Source organism: Vipera ursinii, assembly GCF_947247035.1.
Source record: "Vipera ursinii genome assembly, chromosome: 5".
Classification (NCBI taxonomy): domain Eukaryota; kingdom Metazoa; phylum Chordata; class Lepidosauria; order Squamata; family Viperidae; genus Vipera; species Vipera ursinii.
The window spans coordinates 93060898-93080855 of record NC_139518.1 but is presented as its reverse complement, the minus strand read 5'-3'; positions in this window follow the sequence as shown (position 1 = coordinate 93080855).

Genomic DNA, 19958 nt, shown 5'->3' with positions numbered 1-19958 from the left:
CAGTTATATAACAATTTACAATTGTTATATACAATTTATAACAGTTATACCAATTTTTGACTGAAAAGCTACCAATAACAAGTTTGGTTGAAATTTTTGCTTTGTCTATTATTATTATTATTATTATTTATTATTATTATTATTATTATTATTATTATTATTATTATTATTATTATTATTATTATTATTATTATTAATGCTTTTTTTGTAAAAGAAAAAGGTGCCGGAACTCACACATGTTATACAACCTGCCTTGCCTACCCTACAAGGTTCCATCCAAAAAAGGTGCCGGAACTCCGTTCTGAGCGTTCTATGAGAAAAAAAGCCCTGATGATGATGATGATGATGATGATGATGATGATGATGATGATTATTATTATTATTATTATAAAACTTTTATTCATAAAACATGAAACTCAGTCAACTGAACACTCAAATTGACTGGCACTAATGGTTGCCAACCTAGCAGTTCAAAAGCACGTAAAAATGCAAGTAGAAAAATAGGGACCACTCCGGTGGGAAGGTAACAGCGTTCCGTGCGCCTTTGGCGTCTAGTCATGCCGGCCACATGACCACGGAGACGTCCTCGGACAAGCGTTGGCTCTTCGGCTTTGAAACAGAGATGAGCACCAGCCCCTAGAGTCGGAAACGACTAGCACGCATGTGCGGGGGAACCTTTACCTTTACCTTTAATGGTTGACATGGATTGCTGCCAGCATCCTAGGTATCAACCAGGTATCTCCTTAAAATGTAAGATGTTCCGAGTAGCGCAGTTTTTTTGTAGCTTTGCTGGAGTTATTGCAGGAAGCTGCAATTTCTTGAAGTATTTTGCAAAGTTTTTGGACATAGTTCCCAGTGCTCCGATGACAATAGGTATCACTGTTGTTGTTGTTGTTGTTGTTGTTAGCCACAGTGCTGTTGAAATTAAGTTAACTTGTGCATTTGTTGAATTGTCCTGTGGGGAGATGTTCCAGGCTGTCCTAACTGTTCTATGAGTTTGTCATCAAGTTTACTCATTGCCTCCAAATCAAACTGCAGGCTGTATTTTTCTTTCTTTATTTTAAAGGCAGCTAAGTCTCAAGACGTGTGAAGGGATTTCCATGTTGATTAGATTATAATGCCTGCGAACATTTGAGAGAGGGGGGGCAGAGTGACAGAGAGACGGTAAGAGTAACAGTCTAGATGGCAATTCTTCCAACTTCCAATCCATTTTTAATTAAAAAGGATGCTTCCCAAGCATGGTTCTCAAGAGCTAATTAGCACATAAATAAAATGGTGATAAAAGTCACAGAAAGACAGAGAGAGAGGGGGAAAAATGGGAAGAAAAGATGCATGTTATCTCTAAGCAACTGGCTCTGCTCAGTTGTTGCTGCAAATTGGTTAATAATCGCAGCTTGAGCCACAAATCACACTCTGCAGTGTGGCACCACAAGGTTGCTTTCCTAAGGATATATGCATTGAAGTCGGAAATAATGGGCCTGAATAAATGCTAAGTTTTCCAATGAAATGACCATTCATTCCAAGGGACAGTTTTGTGGTGAATTATGCCCCGTGTTATTAATCCTGCACACAAGTCTCCTTCGGCTTCCAAATAATTAAGCAAAGCATTTAGCACAATGATTTTCTATTTAACAAACCCGTGGCTTTTGGCATTTCTCTTTTAGCTTTCACAGTGTTGTGCGTTTTTAGACCTGGATCTTCTTGCAGAAGCTCTAACAAATCTGGGCTTGACACAGATTCCAAAATTGGTTTGATTTCAAAAATAAAGGGCAGCTTCCATAGCTTGAATGCAATGCAAACTTTGGAGATGGCATTTCCTCCTCCAACACCACCACCATGCAATCCATTCACTGCACAAAAAACAGGGTCAGAATTGTTTGTATCTTTTGGGTTTTCCTTCTGGGTGCTTTATCCTTTCAGGAGCAGCATCAATCTGCCTCTGAGTCTGCTGTCATTTCTTTGAAATATTTATATGCTGAAAGAAGTTTTCCTTTGAAAGAAGTTGGTTCTACAGATCTTCTGGGTAACCTATCCACCCGTCCCAGAAACTCCTGCTTCCCTATGCTTTGAGATCCAGGCTGAATAAACTCACCCCACCAATGTGTTTAGCAAACATTGTGTGGATTTTTGTATCATTTTTGTTCCTTCAAAGTCCCCATTCTCCATCCCTCTGACAAACTGTTGCGTTCTTCTCTCAGATGTCTGCCCAAAATTGGTGGGATGAAGAAAATGAAATGTAGTCTACAAAAAAAAAAAGATAACATGTTAGATTGCACTGTTAACAGGGAATTGATTAGAATTGTGCATGGTATTGACGATCCCATCAACACAAAGTGTTATTTGCAGCTTGGGAGGGTTGTTAATTTCTAGTTATCCCTTTGATTTTAGCAGAAATGTTTGCAGCTTAAGGCTGCGCATGAAAATAGTACTGTGTGTTGTGCTGAATTGTACTCATGAGTGACATCACGCTTTATAATTGTGACTCATTCAGTAGTAGTCTGTTTGCAATAGAATTTCATTTTTAATGTGTGCCAGTGTGCTCAGAGTAAAAAAAATGACAATAAAGGTTATCTTATCTTACAATGCAAGCTCCTCAATCTTTTGCATCCTCCTCTTCTTCTTATCTGTAATAAAGGGATGGTGAATATGACTCAGCTTTTGTCCTCCCCCAGAGTTGTTTTTCAATATTTCGTTTTTCAAGAGTGGCACTTTAGCAAATCATAGGGATAAACAAATCTGTAAAAGTTAGCTTTTCCCCACATTTGATTTTTAAAATATCAAGTACCTTATAGTGTTCATGGGAAAGAAAAGCAAAATCAGAAGGTTTGAATTTGAAAGTTACAGCATGGAGAGGGTCACATTGTTGCATTTGTCTGGAAGATATTGCTGTTAAAAGATGGAGAGCCACCCAGGCAGAAGACACAGAGAGCATCACCAACATTCAGCGCCTCAACATGATCAAGTGGTTGACTCAAGTGGCAAGACAAGAAACGATGGATGAAAACTAATCAAGGAGAGAAGCAATCAACCAATGGAATAGCTTGCCCTCAGAAGTTGTAAATGCTCCATCACTGGAGGCTTTCAAAAAGAGACTGGACAACCATTTGTCTGAGATGGTATAAGGTCTCCTACTCAAGCAGTGGGCGGGGCTAGAAGACCTCCAAGATGCCTTCCAACTTACTCAGGGTCTTGCGGAAGAACAGGGTAGAACAACAGCTAATGACCTTCCTTTACCGCTCTACTATAGAGAGCATCCTCTCGCACTGTATTGTGGTTTTGGTATGCTGGCCTGACAGCTGCAGATAGGAAGGTATTCATGTTTAATGAATAAAAGTTATATAATAATAAAATAAAGAACTGCAACGCTCTCTACATGGGGCTGCCCTTGAGGACCACTCGGAGGCTTCAGCTGGTGCAGAATGCGGCCGCGCGAGTTGTGATGGGGGTTTCTACTCCGCGAGCTGCATTGGCTCCCGGTTGCCCAACGGGTGAGATTCAAGGTGCTGGTGATGACCTATAAAGCCCTAAATGGCGAGGGTCCAGGATATCTGAGGGAACACCTGCTGCCGGCATCAAGCTCCCTTCGTCCAATGCGCTCCCATGGGGAGGGTCTTCTCAGGGTACCGCCGGTAAGAGACTGCCGGCGGACAACACCCAGGGATAGGGCCTTCTCAGTGGGTGCGCCTGCCCTTTGGAACCAGCTGCCAGTGGAGCTTAGGACCGCCCCTGACCTCCGTTCGTTCCGCCGGGACCTGAAGACCTGGCTCTTCGAGCTCTCTGGCCCAGGCTGAGAATTTTAATTTTAATTTTAATTTTAACTGGGGTTTTATTTGTTCAGGGACGGATATAATTTTTTTAATCTGTTTTTAACTTTTGTATTTTTTGTTTTAACCACCCTGTAAACCGCCCTGAGTCCTTCGGGAAAGGGCGGTATATAAATATAATAAAATAAAAAATAAATAAAAAATAAGTACAAGCGTTGCAATAATTTTGACCAAAACGTGGTTACCAATAATAAAAGTACCCGAATGAAATGATTAATACAGCGCTGAATTGTCCTGGAGAGTGTTGCCGGAGATGAGTTGGTCACAGCAAGGTGTCCGCAGTGAGTTGGCCGTGATGAGTTGACTGCAGCAAGTTGTCCTACATCCATCTCAGGAACTCTGGACAGAAGTGTCTTTAGATATTTCCTCATAAGAAGATCTGTAGCATCCTGGGCATAAACAACATTAGACTTTTAGTCTTGATACTCCACCCCAAAACTACCTTTCCCTGACACTCTTTCTCTGCTCAGGATGGCCACCCTAAAACAAGCAGAATTACTTTAGCCAGGATGAATTAGCAAGAGACAATCAAGAACTGTACGTTTTCCTCAAAGCTGATGAAACAAAGAAAAAAAAAGGTTTGCCAATTTTGAAGAGAATAGTTCTTTGTGGAAACAACTGAGATTTCAATTTTGCTTAGATGCAGTCCTGGCTACAACAGCTGGATAATCAGAAGGCTCACCACATCCCATAACTGGAACTGCTCCTTCATCTCATAAACCTGCAAATATTGCTTTGCTGTTGTTGTTTTTTTAAAAGCAAACAAGCAAAAAGGTATCTATATACTTTGCTTAAAATGCAGACTTGAACTGAAGCATGCCCAAACTGGGTTCCACATCTCCAAACCAAATCTAATTCAGGCAGTCTTATTTTACCTCTGAGAAGCAAAAAAAAAAAAAAAGCCACAATCTTTTTTTTTTGGGGGGGGGGGGTTTGAGACAGTGGATCCTGTTGTGTGTAGCAAATTGGCCAAGCAAATGGGGGGGGGGAGAGAGAGAGAGAGAGAGAGAGAGAGAGAGAGAGAGAGAGAGAGAGAGAGAGAGAAGATGACTTTCCAAGGCTGTTGTCAACTCTTGGCTTTCACTTCACTGAATTAGTTGCTAGATTTATATAAGATCTTGTTAGTCCTCTGAAAACAGTATCCCCGCGAGCTGGTAAGGGCTGTGAAAGTTAAGACTCTCCTTACATTTTTCAAGTCTGAGATTATTGAAAACCAAAGCATTTTGGGGCTGGTGGGAGAAACGCAATGGTTTCTACAATTCAATACATTATCCCTTTGTGATCAATAAGCCTGAAGGACCAGCAGTGGAAGAGTTATGATTGCACCATTTGCAATTACGAATTTTAGAGCCAGAGGGGAGAGATGGCCTGGCCTCTGGAGAAAGGATAAGCAGCTTTGAAGATGCTTTTCTAAGGGTTCTTTGCCAGACCTTCTCTTGAACTGAAGCCCCCAAGTTCAAAGGCCTCTCTTGGGGGGGGAGGGAATTCGGGAACAAGGGTTTCCTGTTCTTGCCGCTTCAGAGGTAGTTGCTCATGCATGCAGAGATGATTAATTATTGCAGGAAACTCTCTGCAAAGCTCTTCAAAGCTGACATGCTCCAACATTTATTCCTTGGCTGGGGGTAAGACCCCTTTGACTCTACAGCCAAACCACCAGAGGGGAGGTTGCCTGCTGGTTCAAAGAATATGGCCATCACAACCAATCTGTGCCAATACTTATTAATCATCCCAACTGTCAGGGCTATCACTTCCCTCTTGCTGCATGGAGACATCATTACTCAAGGAGCAGGACAGTGGGGAACTGTAACCCCTGCCTAAGGACCGTGATGGATTTGCTCCAGATTATAAAATAAATGACGCGCATGAACAGGAGTGTTCATGTTTTCAAGAATGTAGCTCCCAGGTTGCCTGACTTGCAATGCAGTGTTGATTCCTTGTCCTCATTGATCTATGTACAAGTAAGACAGGGTTCTTGTAAGAGGCACTGTAATTAATTATGAGACAACCCAGCAGTGGATTGAATACCTTTGTACTGTCTAGTCAGAAACACAACGGCCTAGAGGAGAACGGATCACTAGCAGCTTTGCGTCAGAGAACTTTTAGCCTAACTGCTAAGCTTGTAAGCCGCCCTGAGTCTTCGGAGAAGGGCGGGATATAAATGGAATTAAAATAAATAAATAAATAATAATAATTTTACAATATATTGGCATTTCCAAGAATCTACCATTTCATTGGACCATAAGAAAGGCTGAGTGCCAAAGAACTGAGGCCTTTGAACTACGGTGCTGGAGAAGACTCCTGCGAGTCCCTTGGACTGCAAGGCGATCAAACCGGTCAGTCCTAGAGGAGATCAACCCTGACTGCTCTTTAGAAGGCCAGATCCTGAAGCTGAAACTCAAATACTTTGGCCACCTAATGAGAAGGAAGGACTCACTGGAGAAGAGCCTCATGCTGGGAAAGATTGAGGGCAAGAGAAGAAGGGGATGACAGAGAGTGAGGTGGCTGGATGGAGTCACTGAAGCAGGAGGCGTGAGCTTAAATGGACTCCAGAAGAGGGTAGAAGACAGGAAGGCCTGGAGGAACGTTGTCCATGGGGTTGCGATGGGTCGGACACGACTTCTCAACTAACAGCAACAACAAACCATTTCATGGTGCTGCTTCTTGGAGGAATTTCCCAACTCCCCAACCCCTTTTCTCTTTGTTTTTAAAGCAGTTGTTATTCAGAAAGGATCACAAAGGGTCCTTCAGCTGATCTTGCCAGGTTTGGAGGATTCGTCTGCTAAACACAGTTATGAATTCAGAGACACTCTCACCGATCCAGCTTGGCAGAACTGAATGGCTGGGCTGAGCTGGGCTGAGCACCCGTGGTGCTGGAGGAGTTTCCTCCAGCAAGAGGAAAGCAAATCGTTCTTTTCTATTTTTTTCTTATTGCACATTCAGAAATACATATGGAGACGCTGCTGAGAATCTCCATCACCTCATCATTATGATTATGTAGCCTTCCCTCTGTTTGGCTACAGCTCTATTCAACACTTGCCTGGGATGTCAGGTATAAAGACATACTGCACACAAACTGTCATGGCCAATATTGAGCTCAGATGTGTTTGGTTGCCAGACAACGTGCCTGGGGAAGAGGACTCTTTTTTCTTACTTTGTCATGGTGCATTCCTTCAAATCACTAGTTGGATTAATCACAGCAGTGCTATATGCATCTTCCATTACCAGCCATTTAGAATCTCTGTCACCCATTACAGCTTTAACAAAAAGGGGGGGAGGAGTTACCTTCAAGGAGGACAAGGCCCCCTCAATGGTGCCAACTGGTCAGTCTTGATTAATCTAAAATGCTGAGCAGGCTTAGAACTGCTCACTGCCTAAATGAGGAATCAAGAAGCCCTAGGTGATGGATGGTCAATCACAACACCCTAAAACAAGGGTAGGCAACCTTGGCTCTTTTATGACTCATGGACTTCAACTCCCAGAATTCCTGAACCAGCCAAGCTGAGGGAAAAGGGAGAGGTTTCCATGCTGAGCCTTGCTGACTCAGGAATTCTGGGAGTTGAGGTCTATGAGTCATAAAAGAGCCAAGGTTGCCTACCTCTGCCCTAAAAGAAGGCAATAACCATCTGCTTCCAAATTTTCCCAGGTTCATGGATGTACTTGAAAGTACATGGATGTACCCCTGGTATTATCAGTAGCCAAGCTCTACTTAACATTGTCTTTAAGACTATTGATAACTACCAACCAAAATTATTATAAATTAACTCCGGTATCAGAAACAACTTTGGTGTTATCTGTGCAGTTATTCCGTCTTTTGGACTTGCCGAGAATCCAAACTCACATGCACATGTGCACGCACACACACACACACACACACACAAGCAAAAAAAAACACATTCTATTTTGGATCCAGTTCCTCAAATTCCACACAAAGCCATTGTTCTATTGTGATATTTATAGTGACAGAAGGGGGAAATTATGTAAAGTGCATTTAACTCAATGCTCATTAAATTAGAATTCAATTATTTGTCCTCGGCCTACTCTTGCTCATTTTGTAAGCAAATTAATTAGGATCTTCATACTCCATCACTAAAGTGATTGCTACACTCTTGGCTTTTGAGATATCCCTGCTACAGCTTTCTCTTCAGTGCCCAGAGGCTTGTTCAGATGACCCTTGTAGGGCAGTAGGGTAATATCAGAAGAACATATGTCTCACTTTTCTTTTCCTTGACATTGTAAGACGGTTACACTGCTGGTTTTGCAGCTGGTGGGAGCAAATGATCCTATTTTCCTTGTGAAAAGTCCTGGGCTGAACTGGTGAGTCTTCTCATTTCTTTACCCAGCCACAACTGTGATTTGCTCACCCTTGTCCAAACAAATCAGGCCAGGAGAGTTGGACATCACTCTTCCATGGCAACTCCCAGGTATGCCCTCCGGGATAATCTCTAAACTTTATGTAACTCTTTTAAAACTTTTAAATAAGAAGATTAAAAACTAGCGCAAGCTAATACAAAGAAAGGAAAAAAACCAAAGAAACAGGGGAAAAATGTAAGAAAAGAGGTAAAGTAGAAGTAGAAAAAAAATCAGAAAGATTGGCTTCTGATACTCTTCACCGCAGTTATCAGTACAAATACATTTTGACCTCTCTCTCTCTCTCTCTCTCTCCAAAATTACATCAAATTATTCTTCTTTCTGTAATCTATCCTGTCTCATCTCCAAAATCATAAATCACAAGTTCATTTTTCTCAGATCCTCCTAAAAATAGAAGATGTGCACGAAAGGAAAGGCTTAATTATGCACGAATGAAAGGGCAATGGGTAACATGGGGATCTACTTACTCCTGTCCCTTGACTGTCAAAACTTCTGGCAAACTAAGGTCAAAAGAAATTACCCCACTTCCAACCAGGTCACTGACTTCCAAGTGCCCATTAACTCCTGCTTAGCCAGTGATGAAGGTGGCACGTGCTGAAATAACCGTGGGTGTCTCCTGGATGTTAATGAACAGATTAATTCATTCGATGCCCCGGCCATTAGAGCCAAAGAGAAAAATGAAATTGTTTTAATGGAGCAATTAAAGGATTGCAGGCAGAGCAGATGAGAAGAGTTTCTGTAATAAAATGAGCCTTTTTCTAGCAACTGCTGACCCGATTCCTACCCAGGGCATAAAATCAGCTACAATGATGAATGCTTGGAGTGTGATTTTGCACAAGTCTAAACTTCTCTGGCAGCATCATGAGAACAGTATAATTGTATATAGGAGGCTGCTGTGTGCATTACACTTTTGGTGGCACTGGGGCAGCTATACAATGGAGGCATCTACACCTGTTATAGATACTAAATTGATGTTAAATTTAATTACGGCAGCAAGACTCTTGGTAGCGCAATATTGGAAGAAGGAGGAACTGCCTACTATAGAAGAGTGGACTTTGAAAGTTTCAAACCTGGCGGAAATGGCAAAGATTTCAGCATATTTGAAAGAACACTCGCAACAGAGATATATTTTGGAATGGAGAAGATGGATCGATTATATTCAGAATAAATATGGGACTTAGTATATGAATAAGTATTAGTATTATATGATGTATTATTAATTAGTTATTATTATTTAGTTATTTAGTTATGTTAAGAGGAGTTAAAGTGCGATAGAATCTAAAGTGACTTTTTTTAGTTGGTTAGCATGGTATTTTAGCTTAAGTTGGTTAAAGTTTATACCCTGTATTCAGCTCTGGGAAGTCAGGAGGGGGAGGGGAAGTGGGGGGTAGGGGGAGGGAGGGAGTTTATGTTTTTAAAAATGTATTTTAAATCTTTTCAATAAAAAAATAATAAAATGGAGGCATCTACACAATGCATTTTCCTCTTCAACCTACACACCGTGAAACAGGTTTGAGAGCATTTCTACTTGGCCACCGTTTCTGCTCTTCAATCCCTCAAATGGTATTTGGAAGATGACCTGAGGCCATCTTCACTGGAGCAACAGCAACAAACACAGCAATGCCCCACTCTCAGGTCTTGAGAAGATAAAGAAAACCATGAACTAGATACAGAAATGCACATATTGATTGATGATTGATTGATTGATTGATTGATTGATTTAGCATGATGGCACGAGCACACCCAATGTACCCAATTACACTAAAGTTAATGCAATGCGATAGCATCTCCTAGCAAAGATGGATTTCAACAGCTAGGAAAACCAAAATGCAGCGAGTGAGTGAGTGAGTGAGTGAGTGAGTGGATTGCCTAAAGCAGGGTTTCCCAACCAGGAGAGCCTCCAGATGTGTGGGCATAAGTTTCCAGAATTCTCTACCCATTCCTAACTTCTAAAAATTCTGGGAATTAAAATCCACACCTGGAGGCTCTCCTGGTTGGGAAACCCTGGTCTAGAATACAAAGAAGTGCATATTTCTGCATTTTGACCCGGGCTAGGGTCCTCCTTGACTGTGTGCCCAAGCTAAGTCTTCTGTTCCCAATTTGGCCAGAAATTACCAACAGAAATATGGCTCCAATAAAGGAGAATATTTGTAGCTCATGGCTGAAGCTCAGCGAACACCAAGGACCCCTCGGAAATAGGCCTTCTTGGCCATGGGTTGTAACAGGAAGAGTCTTGCTGGGTTGTCCTAAGAGAAAACTGCTGTGTTCCAGCTGGCTGGCGCTGGATCTCCAAAGGTACAGATGGGGCTGCTCGCATTTTATTGAGGTAGATTAAAGTCGGCAGTTTGAGTTGAGAGCCTTTTATCAAAGTTACAGAATTCTAAAGATGAGAAGAGTAACTGAAAATAAATTCTGACAAGGTCTGTTCTGTTTGCCTAAGAAATAACCCAAACCTCCAAAGCACAGAAAAATTAATTATGGCCATAACTTTGATGGAAAGATGATGGCTGCGCTGCTTTCTGACAGCAAGGTTATACACGGGTAAAGCAAAAACTCAGCTGAAAAGTGAGGTCTGGGGTTTAGCAGGAGAGGTTAATTCAGGGTTTATCTAATGTGGGTGAAAGTCTAATTCTCAACCCACATTTTGAAGGGGAAAAAAACCCTTAGCCCTATTTAAAATGCACCCATTTTATTGTGCCACGGGATAAATTAGAGTCAGGAAGTATTAGATTTAAAAATGGGTCTGGGGAATCATCTGAACGATAATGAATCTCTGAAAAAGAAAACGGCATACAACTCAACATCAATCAACTGCATTTAAAAAGGGACAGCTGTTTTTACTAAGAAAATGGATTGGCTAGTTTTTTAAAGGATACAGCATACAGAGACCTCAGTTCCTTCTCTTTGTTAACTGGATAACTGTAAATGGAGACATACATTGGTTTCAACATACCGTATTTTCCGGTGTATAAGACAACTGGGCGTATAAGATGACCCCCTACATTTCCTGTTAAATTATAGGGTTTGGGCTATACTCGCCATATAAGACTACCCCTCTTCCAACGCACACCAAATAAAAATTAAAAAACATCAGATTTTATTTTAATATGGTAATTTTAATTCAAATGCTTATGACATGCAGGTACTGAGTAGGAAAACTGTCACTTATAAACATAAGGCTATTTGTCATCAAACATGTAAACATAAAACAGTGCAAGTGGATTAAACTTTTCCTAATTCACTCTAAAGCTTTCCCAAATGGGAGATCCGCTCCAGGTTTTCCAGCCAGCCCGCCCAGTTCCTGAGTCAAATGTGTCCTTAGAGCTAAGCAGCTGCTCTGGCTGCTGCATTCCCCACCTGCCTTTCAAGTTGGGATAGACTGCAGCTGCTCTTCAACTTTAGAAGGAAAGACGCCCAGACCCCAGCCTGTAAAAAATCACAGACTGCAGCTTCTTTTCCAATTGCTCCCGCTTTCCCTGCGCAGTCCAAATGGGATATCCGCTCCAGGTTTTCCAGCCAGCCCTCTCCCTAAATTTTCAGCACCCGGCGTATAAAATGACCCCTGACTTTTAAGAAGATTTTCATGGGTTAAAAAGTCATCTTATACAGCAGAAAATACGGGTAGCTATTCTGGGCAACAGTAACAAAAGACACCACAAAAATGGGCTGAAAATCTATTTTAAGCTTACCCAATCTTAGAACTTCTTCAGATGCAATCCACTCCACTATCCCAAAGGTGTTTTTTTCAAGCAGGAACTGGACTTTCATTGTTTTTCCTTGAAGATGTTTCGCTTTTCATCCAAAACGTTTCTTCGGTTCTGAAGTTCTGAAGAAGCTTCTTGGATGTAAAGTGAAACATCTTCAAGGAAAAACAAAGAAAGTCCAGTTGCCTCTTGGAAAAGCACCTTTGGGACAACCATGACCTGGATGACTGAGAATCTCCATAGACCCATCCATTTTACTTAATATCTAAAACTGGAACTGTTTATGTTCATGTTATGTTATATTTATATTGTTCCTACTGAAACTAAATATGATCTTTCAGAGGGGAACAAGTAACATACATGCTGTTGAAGAGTGTCAGTGCACCCCAACACCACCAACAACAAAAAGAACCCCAATTCTGTGAATGGTTGTTGAAATCCATCACTTCACTAACACTTCCTTTTTCTATAGTTCATTTCAGGAGGTTGCAGTTAATAATCTCTAAGAGTCATTTAAAAAGAGAGGGCGAAACGTATGGTGAGGGCGGGAAGATTTGATCATATTCAGATTTATGTGTATCAGAAAATGACTACTTTAGCTCTTCTAAGAATGGCGCCCTATTTTAGGAAGAGAATCTCTGTAATGCAGAATAAAGAGGATTGATTTTTTTCAAGAACATCAGCAGTTTTCTGAAGAAGCAATACGTTTAGCTGTTTCTAATGGAAATGAATTGGTGTTGATCAGAATATCTTATACCCGATAGATTTATTGATTCACTTCTGTTCTCTGCAGACTATAAATTAAAAAAAAGAGACTTCTGTAGGGTAAAGTCTCAGGAAGGCTGGTTCTTCCATTTCACCACAACACTGAAGCATTATTAAATGTCACATCTCCTTTGGGAGAAACATCAATAGATGCCCGAAGAGGAAGAATAACTTTCGGTTCTTAATAACTGTCTCTCTTCGTTACTGTTTAGGACAGGGGTGTGAAACCTTGGCAACTTTGAGACTTGTAGACTTCAACTCCCAGAATTCCCCTGCCAGGGCTGGCTGGGAATTCTGGGAATTGAAGTCCACACATCTTAATGTTGCCAAGGTTGAACACCCCTGATTTAGGCTATGATACAAAGTCTTAGTAAATAAGATTATTATTATTATTATTATTATTATTATTATTATTATTATTATTATTATTATTATTATTATTATTATTTCTTCTGCTGCAACTCTAGATGGTCTTTAACTGGACTTGAGGTTTCCTGGATTGTCCAAATCAAGACAGACCACCATACTGGATTCATGAAAGCTGGAATATAAAACCATGATTGGTTGTTTATTGGTTGGGTTAATATATCACACCTTTTTTCTAGCTAGCATGGGAATCTTTTAACAGATTGTCACTAAAGCAACGATCCTATAATTAGGTTGGCTGAGAGCGTAGCCTAATGTCACCCAGTAAATTTGCTGGACTGAAAGTGGATAGAAACCTGAATCTCGCCATTCTGGAATAATATTAAGCATGATAGGTTTGCCTTTGATTTAAATTTCTGACAGCCACTCCAGATTTAGATAATGTAATAAGCCTAAAACCACACTTGATGGATAACTGAACATGAACTCAGGAACTGAGACGTTTGGCTTAGTCCGCTGTGCATGCACAGTTGCAACTGATGTTATTTCCTCGTAAATTTTATTTTCCTATCACCCAAGAGAGTTGTTGAATGTTGAGTAGAAGTGACAAAGTTTCCACTGAGTTATCATCTACATCATCAGGAATGTGTCAGCTTTGATTTGTTTCCCTTACCCGCTTACCCACTGCAGACAGTCAAGTGGCTGCATATATCTGACTTTTTGCGCGGGACTTGAAGCAGGAAACTCATGCTTGAACACGTCAGATGTAAGGAAGATGCCCGAAGACCAGCGGGCATTGCTGAGGTGCTGTTTCTTTGAGCAACAGACCAAGGAGGGGAGGGGAATTTTTTTTAAAAAAAAAAATCTCAATGCCCAGCAAAGCTTGAAAGGAGTCAGGAATTCCTCTGCAATTCAGTTTTTAATTAAAAAGTAGCAAAGAATTAGAAACTTTAATCTTAGCATGCTTGGGGAGATCTTGGAAGTCATGTCCAAATCTGGCATAGACAACGTTGCCAGTGTTTCTCCTAATCAAGAGCCCAGCCAACTGACCTCTCTCTCCTGCTTGCTGTGCTTCATGCTTTCATTTCACTCCTCAGAACCAGGGAAGAACACACTGCCTGTTTTTAGCACCTGTGATTCCTGTAAATAGTTCCTATTTAAATAATAATAATAATTATCTAAGGACGCGGTGGCTCAGTGGGTTAGGACGCTGAGCTTGTCGATCAGAAGGTCAGCAGTTTGGCAGGTCGAATCCTGAGTGCCGCGTAACAGAGTGAGCGCCTGTTACTCGTCCCAGCTTCTGCCAACCTAGCAGTTCGAAAGCACATAAAAATGCAAGTAGAAAAATAGGGACCACTACGGTGGGAAGGTAACAGCGTTCCGTGCGCCTTTGGCATCTAGTCATGCCGGCCACATGACCACGGAGACGTCCTCGGACAAGCGCTGGCTCTTCCGCTTTGAAACGGAGATGAGCACCGGCCCCTAGAGTCGGAAACGACTAGCACGCATGTGCAGGGGAACCTTTACCTTTATCTTTATCTATTGATAAATGGATGTGATCAAATGAAAATGACCGCTTAGTTCACTGGAGATAAACTTTGCTAGATTACTCTGCTGGAACAATTGATACTGTTGGTCTCTTTGTGCTTCACAGAATCATTGACACAAAGAGAGTAAATGACACAGAGAGTAAACCAAGCATCTTTCTTGGAAGTCAGGCCCACCACTTTCAGTTTATGATTTCTGAAGCCTTACATTCAACCAGCCTAGCCAGCTTCCTGCCCTTGGGAATCTTCTCTGGCTGCTATCCAAGCCAGCATGGTTCCATAAAAGTGTAATGGAAGAAAATCTGAGCTCCAGGTTCAACCAGCTTCAACCTCTGGGTAAAAGGTCCCTATTTTTCTACTTGCATTTTTACATGCTTTCGAACTGCTAGGTTGGCAGAAGCTGGGACAAGTAACAGGCACTCACTCTGCTACGCGGCACTCGGGATTCAACCCGCCAAACTGCCGACCATCTGATCGACAAGTTCAGCGTCCGAACCCACTGAGCCACCGCGTACCTCTGGGTAGCATGACAGAAAAAGGCCTTTTATCTTAGACCTTGGACCAACAGAACAGTTGAAGTCCCTCTTGATCTGCCTCTGAAGAGAAGGCCTCATTGTCTAATGGAGGACTGAAATAGGTCTAGAATGATGCTGGCTTCCTCCCAAGTATGGAAAATTGGGAGATCTCCATGACTTCTCCGTGTTTTTTTCCCCCTACTATTTCTATGTCCCTTACTTCTCATTCGTCTTCTTAGGGCTCACGCCAAGCCAGCGATGCACACCAGTTTATAGCTGTCTTTCTCACCTCTGGTTGTGTTGGAATACAGTTTGCATCATTTCCATCTGGGGTGACTCTGGATTTGTACTTTCAACACATCTGAAGAACCCTGGGTTGCAGAAGGCCAGTTTTTCAAGGCACGACAGGGTCTATTAGCTCCGTTTAAAGCAAGGGATAAATTCTCCCTCTCTCTGCAGTATTCAATGTCTCTATTTCTCCTATCTCCATAGCAATTAATTATAAGCCCAACTGGCTTGAAAGGCAAGAAAGCAAAGAATTGCATAAATTAATATCCCTTCTCTTCCTCATTTCACACGCCCCCCCTTTGCTTAGCCAAGCTGTCTCGTCCACGCTTCACCAGAACAAGGGCCGGTTGCGTCTCTTTGCTGAATTATTATTATCACCACAGCTCACTGTCAGGTCTGCGGTGGCTGAAAGCAGGCGGGAAGGAATCCGGAGTCAGTCCAAGTGCCGGCGCTGCACCCTCCGCCCACCTCTGCAAACAGGGGAAGCGTGGATCGGCTGCAGCTGAAGCGTTTGTTGACAAGAGCTCGGATGCTGGGCTTGCAAACTCCTTTTGACAGAGGCAGCAGCTACTTCTCCCATCTTGCAGAACTGATGTTTTTCTCCTTTGCTGGCATTTGAGCGCCCTCTGCTGCCAAGCCCTGAAGTGGCACACGGGCACCACGGGAAACTGGAGGAGCATTGAAGCAGGCTTGCAGGAAAGACCTCAGATCCTGCACTTCTCCTTGGTTTTGTTGGCCCAAGCAAGTAGCTGCATGGGTTGCATTGCCTATAGGGCATGGGTCTTCAAACTTGGCCCTTTTATGACTTGTGTACTTCAACTCCCAGAATTCCTCAGCCAGCTTGCCTGGCTGAGGGATTCTGGGAGTTGAAGTACACAAGTCATAAAAGGGCCAAGTTTGAAGACCCATGCCCTATAGGAATGCAAACTTTGCTAACACGTGTAGTCCTCAACTTGCAACAGTTCGTTTAGCGGCTGTCTGAAGTCACTAAACGGCACTGTAAAAAGTGAGGTGTGATCGCTTTTTTCACACTGACGACTTTTCTAAAATCCCGATGGTCACGCGATCAAAATTCGGAAGCTGGGCAACTGACTCATATTTATGACAATTGCAGCCTCCCGGACTCATGTGATCCTCTTATCTGCGACCTTCTGGCGAGCAAAGTCAATGGGGAAGCCAGATTTACTTAACGACCCTGTTACTAACTTAACAACTGCAGCGATTCGTTTAACAACTGCAGCAAGAAAAGTCAAAAATAGGGCAAAATTCACTTAGCAAATTATGTCTTGCTTTGCAACGGAAATGTTGGGCTCAATTGATGTCATACGTTGAGGAACTCCTGTAATAACTGAGCCTTGGTGGAGCAGTGGGCTAATGCCTCCTTAAGTAACACCAGCTGCCTCCAATTAGTGCAGGTTCGAGTCCCACCAGGCTCAAGGTTGACTCAGCCTTCCATCCTTCCGAGGTAGGTAAAATGAGGACCCAGATTGTTGGGGGCAATTAAGCTAACTTTGTAATAATGCCACTTGGGGGTGTGTGTGTGAAAGCCCTAATAAGCAGGCATATACATAGAATGAAGGCTACTGCTAAGCTTGTAAGCCGCCCTGAGTCTTCGGAGAAGGGCGGGATATAAATGGAATTAAAATAAAAAAAATAAAAAATAATTGGCTTAAGTGGGTGTTTCTCTAGCTTTTGACTAGGCATTGCCATTGGTATGACTGAGATATTCCAAGCAATGTCTTTGAAGGCATTTTATACCTATAAAGGTAAAGGTCAAGGTTCCCCCGCACATGCGTGCTAGTCGTTTCCAACTCTAGGGGCCGGTGCTCATCTCCGTCTCCAAGCCAAAGAGCCAGCGCTTGTCCAAGGACGTCTCCGTGGTCATGTGGCCGGCATGACTAGATGCCCAAGGCGCACAGAACGCTGTTACCTTCCCACTGTAGTGGTCCCTATTTTTCTACTTCCATTTTTACATGCTTTCGAACTGCTAGGTTGGCAGAAGCTGGGACGAGTAACAGGCGCTCACTCTGCTACGCGGCACTCGGGATTCGACCCGCCAAACTGCCGACCTTCTGATCGACAAGCTCAGCGTCCTAACCCACTGAGCCACTACTGCCAGGTATTAGTACTCCTTTGACTCTGGAAAGGGGCCCTTAGAAGGTGCTACCAGCCAGGCCAGCTGGACCAAGGTTTTTTAAGGAGGTGTTACTCCTCCATCACTCACCCTTTCTCCTGGTTTGTGACAGGCAGAGCCTGTCTGTCCAGATGCGTCTGGACCCTGATGGCCTGTGACCCCAAGGCAGACCCAAGAAAAGGTGGATGGATCGCATTAAGGAGGACATGAAATACATGGGCATCACCCCTTAAGAGGCCCTCGATCGATCCAAATGGAGATGCCTTTGCTGACAAGTGGACCCTGTCATAGCATGGGAAGAAGGCTAGGAAGAAGAAGCTTTTGTAGTTTTTTTATTATTATTATTGGTGTCAGAAGCACCTACAAATTATGGGCACGTAACATTCAGTGTTGAGTGAGCAAAATAGGTATAACATAGGACACAGAAAATATAGCAGGTATAAAAATATGTAGGATAAATAGGATTAAATCTAAATGACTTTTGCTCAGTATTGGGCCCGGTCAATGGCATTTCCTGTCACCAGCATGAGAGAACAAGTGGAAGGGCATTGTGGGGAAGCCCCATTTTCCTAGACTGTCCTTTGATCTACCTATCCTGGCACACAGCCTATTTGGTGATTTCCATATAAGCAAGGATAAAAAGATAATCTTTACTGTCATTTTTTTTAATGTGGGCACAACGGCACACATCAAAAATGAAATTTAGTTGCCCGCTCTCAAAGTGAAACACATAGATGACACACACCTAAAACATACTATATACACGTATGTATAGACCCACAGCCCTACATATACATAACAGATAAATATTAAAGACTGTCCATCTTGAATATATAATGGAAGGAGGAAGCTTGAGAGTTCACAAGGTTAACGGTGTATGGAATGAAACTGTGGCTGCATCTGGATGTTCTGCTACGGATACCACGAAGCCCCCTCCTCCCAGAAGGTAACAAGGAAAACAGCTTGTGAAGAGGATGAGTAGCGTCCCAGATAATCTTACGGACCCTGCTCAAGCAAGGCTTATGTGCCATGTCCTGGATGGGAGGGAGGGAACTGCCAATGATCTTTTCAGCCATCCTCACCACTCTCTGCACTGCCTTCCTGTCTGAAGCAGGGATGCTTCCAAACCAGACTGTGATGATGTATGACAGGATGCTCTCGATCGTCCCCCTGTAGAAAGTGGTCAGGACAGGGGAAGGAAGATGTGCTTTTCTCATGCGACGCAGAAAATGCAGGTGCTGCTGTGCCCACTTCACCAGTTTCTCGCTGTTGAGCGCCCAAGCCAGATTAGCTGCACACCCAGGAATTTGATGCTGGTAACCATCTCCACAGGTGAATCGTTAATGCACAGAGAAGTGTGGCTGTGCCTGCCTTTTCTGAAATCGACAATGATCTCTTTGGTTTTTCCGGTATTTAAAAGGTTGTTCTTCACCAGGTGGGACAGCCATGTGGTTGTGCCCAGTTGCTTAGTAGCTCCTCACTCACCTTCCATAGTTCCAAGATTATCTGTGGCAGCTGGTTGTATATTTGTCATTTATAAATTTGGTATCGGTGATGGCATTTTGTAAAGTGAGCTTGTGCTTATTCCCCCCCCTCCCACACAACCCAAAAGCTTATTTCCAGGATACAATGTGTAGATTTAGGTGGAAAGTTAAGAGCCACAGCAGGTTTGGAATGGTCTCTCAACTGGGTGGCCCAGGACCAGGTGGGACAGGTGGAGTTCTGGAGGGGTGAAATGTTTACAGAATACAGAATAGAGTTGGAAGGGACCTTGGAGGTCCTCTAGTCTAAACCCCTATTCAAGCAAGAGACCATATACCATTTCAGACAAATGGTTACCCAATCTCTTTTTGAAAGCCTCCAGTGATGGAGCACCCACAAGTTCTGAAGGCAGGCCGTTCCACTGGTTAATTGTTCTGTTAGGAAGTTTCTCTTTAGTTCTCAGTGCTGTAAATCTCTGTAATTCTTAATCCACCTCCATCCGATCAGACAGCGCTTACTCTGAAGAAGCCCCGCATAGGACTGGAGGTGGATTCACAGGCACTGAGATGTAGTGCTCCTTTGGCAGTGCTGCCCAAGGACCCTCCGTGGGCCTGAGAGATCCTGCGGAACTGCGAAAGGTTAAAAGACTATTCAGATGAGCACCTTCTACAGAACGAACAGTGAACTTTCACACATGGGAAAGTAAAACTTCAGCGCTTGGTGATTTTCTTACAGACATTTCATGACCCAACTAGGGAACATCATCAGTACCGAAAGGGGCTGGGGTTGGCTGTTTATAGTGGCTGAGCCCATCAATGTTGCTAGGTTTCTTCTTGGTGGTTCCTTGATCTGGCTGTTGTTTGAGTTAGAAATACCTTGATTGGGTTATCTGATTATTAGATCGGAGCCATTTGGAGATCTAGCCAGGGAGAGGGACAGCTTCACCCTTAGGCTATATTGGAGAA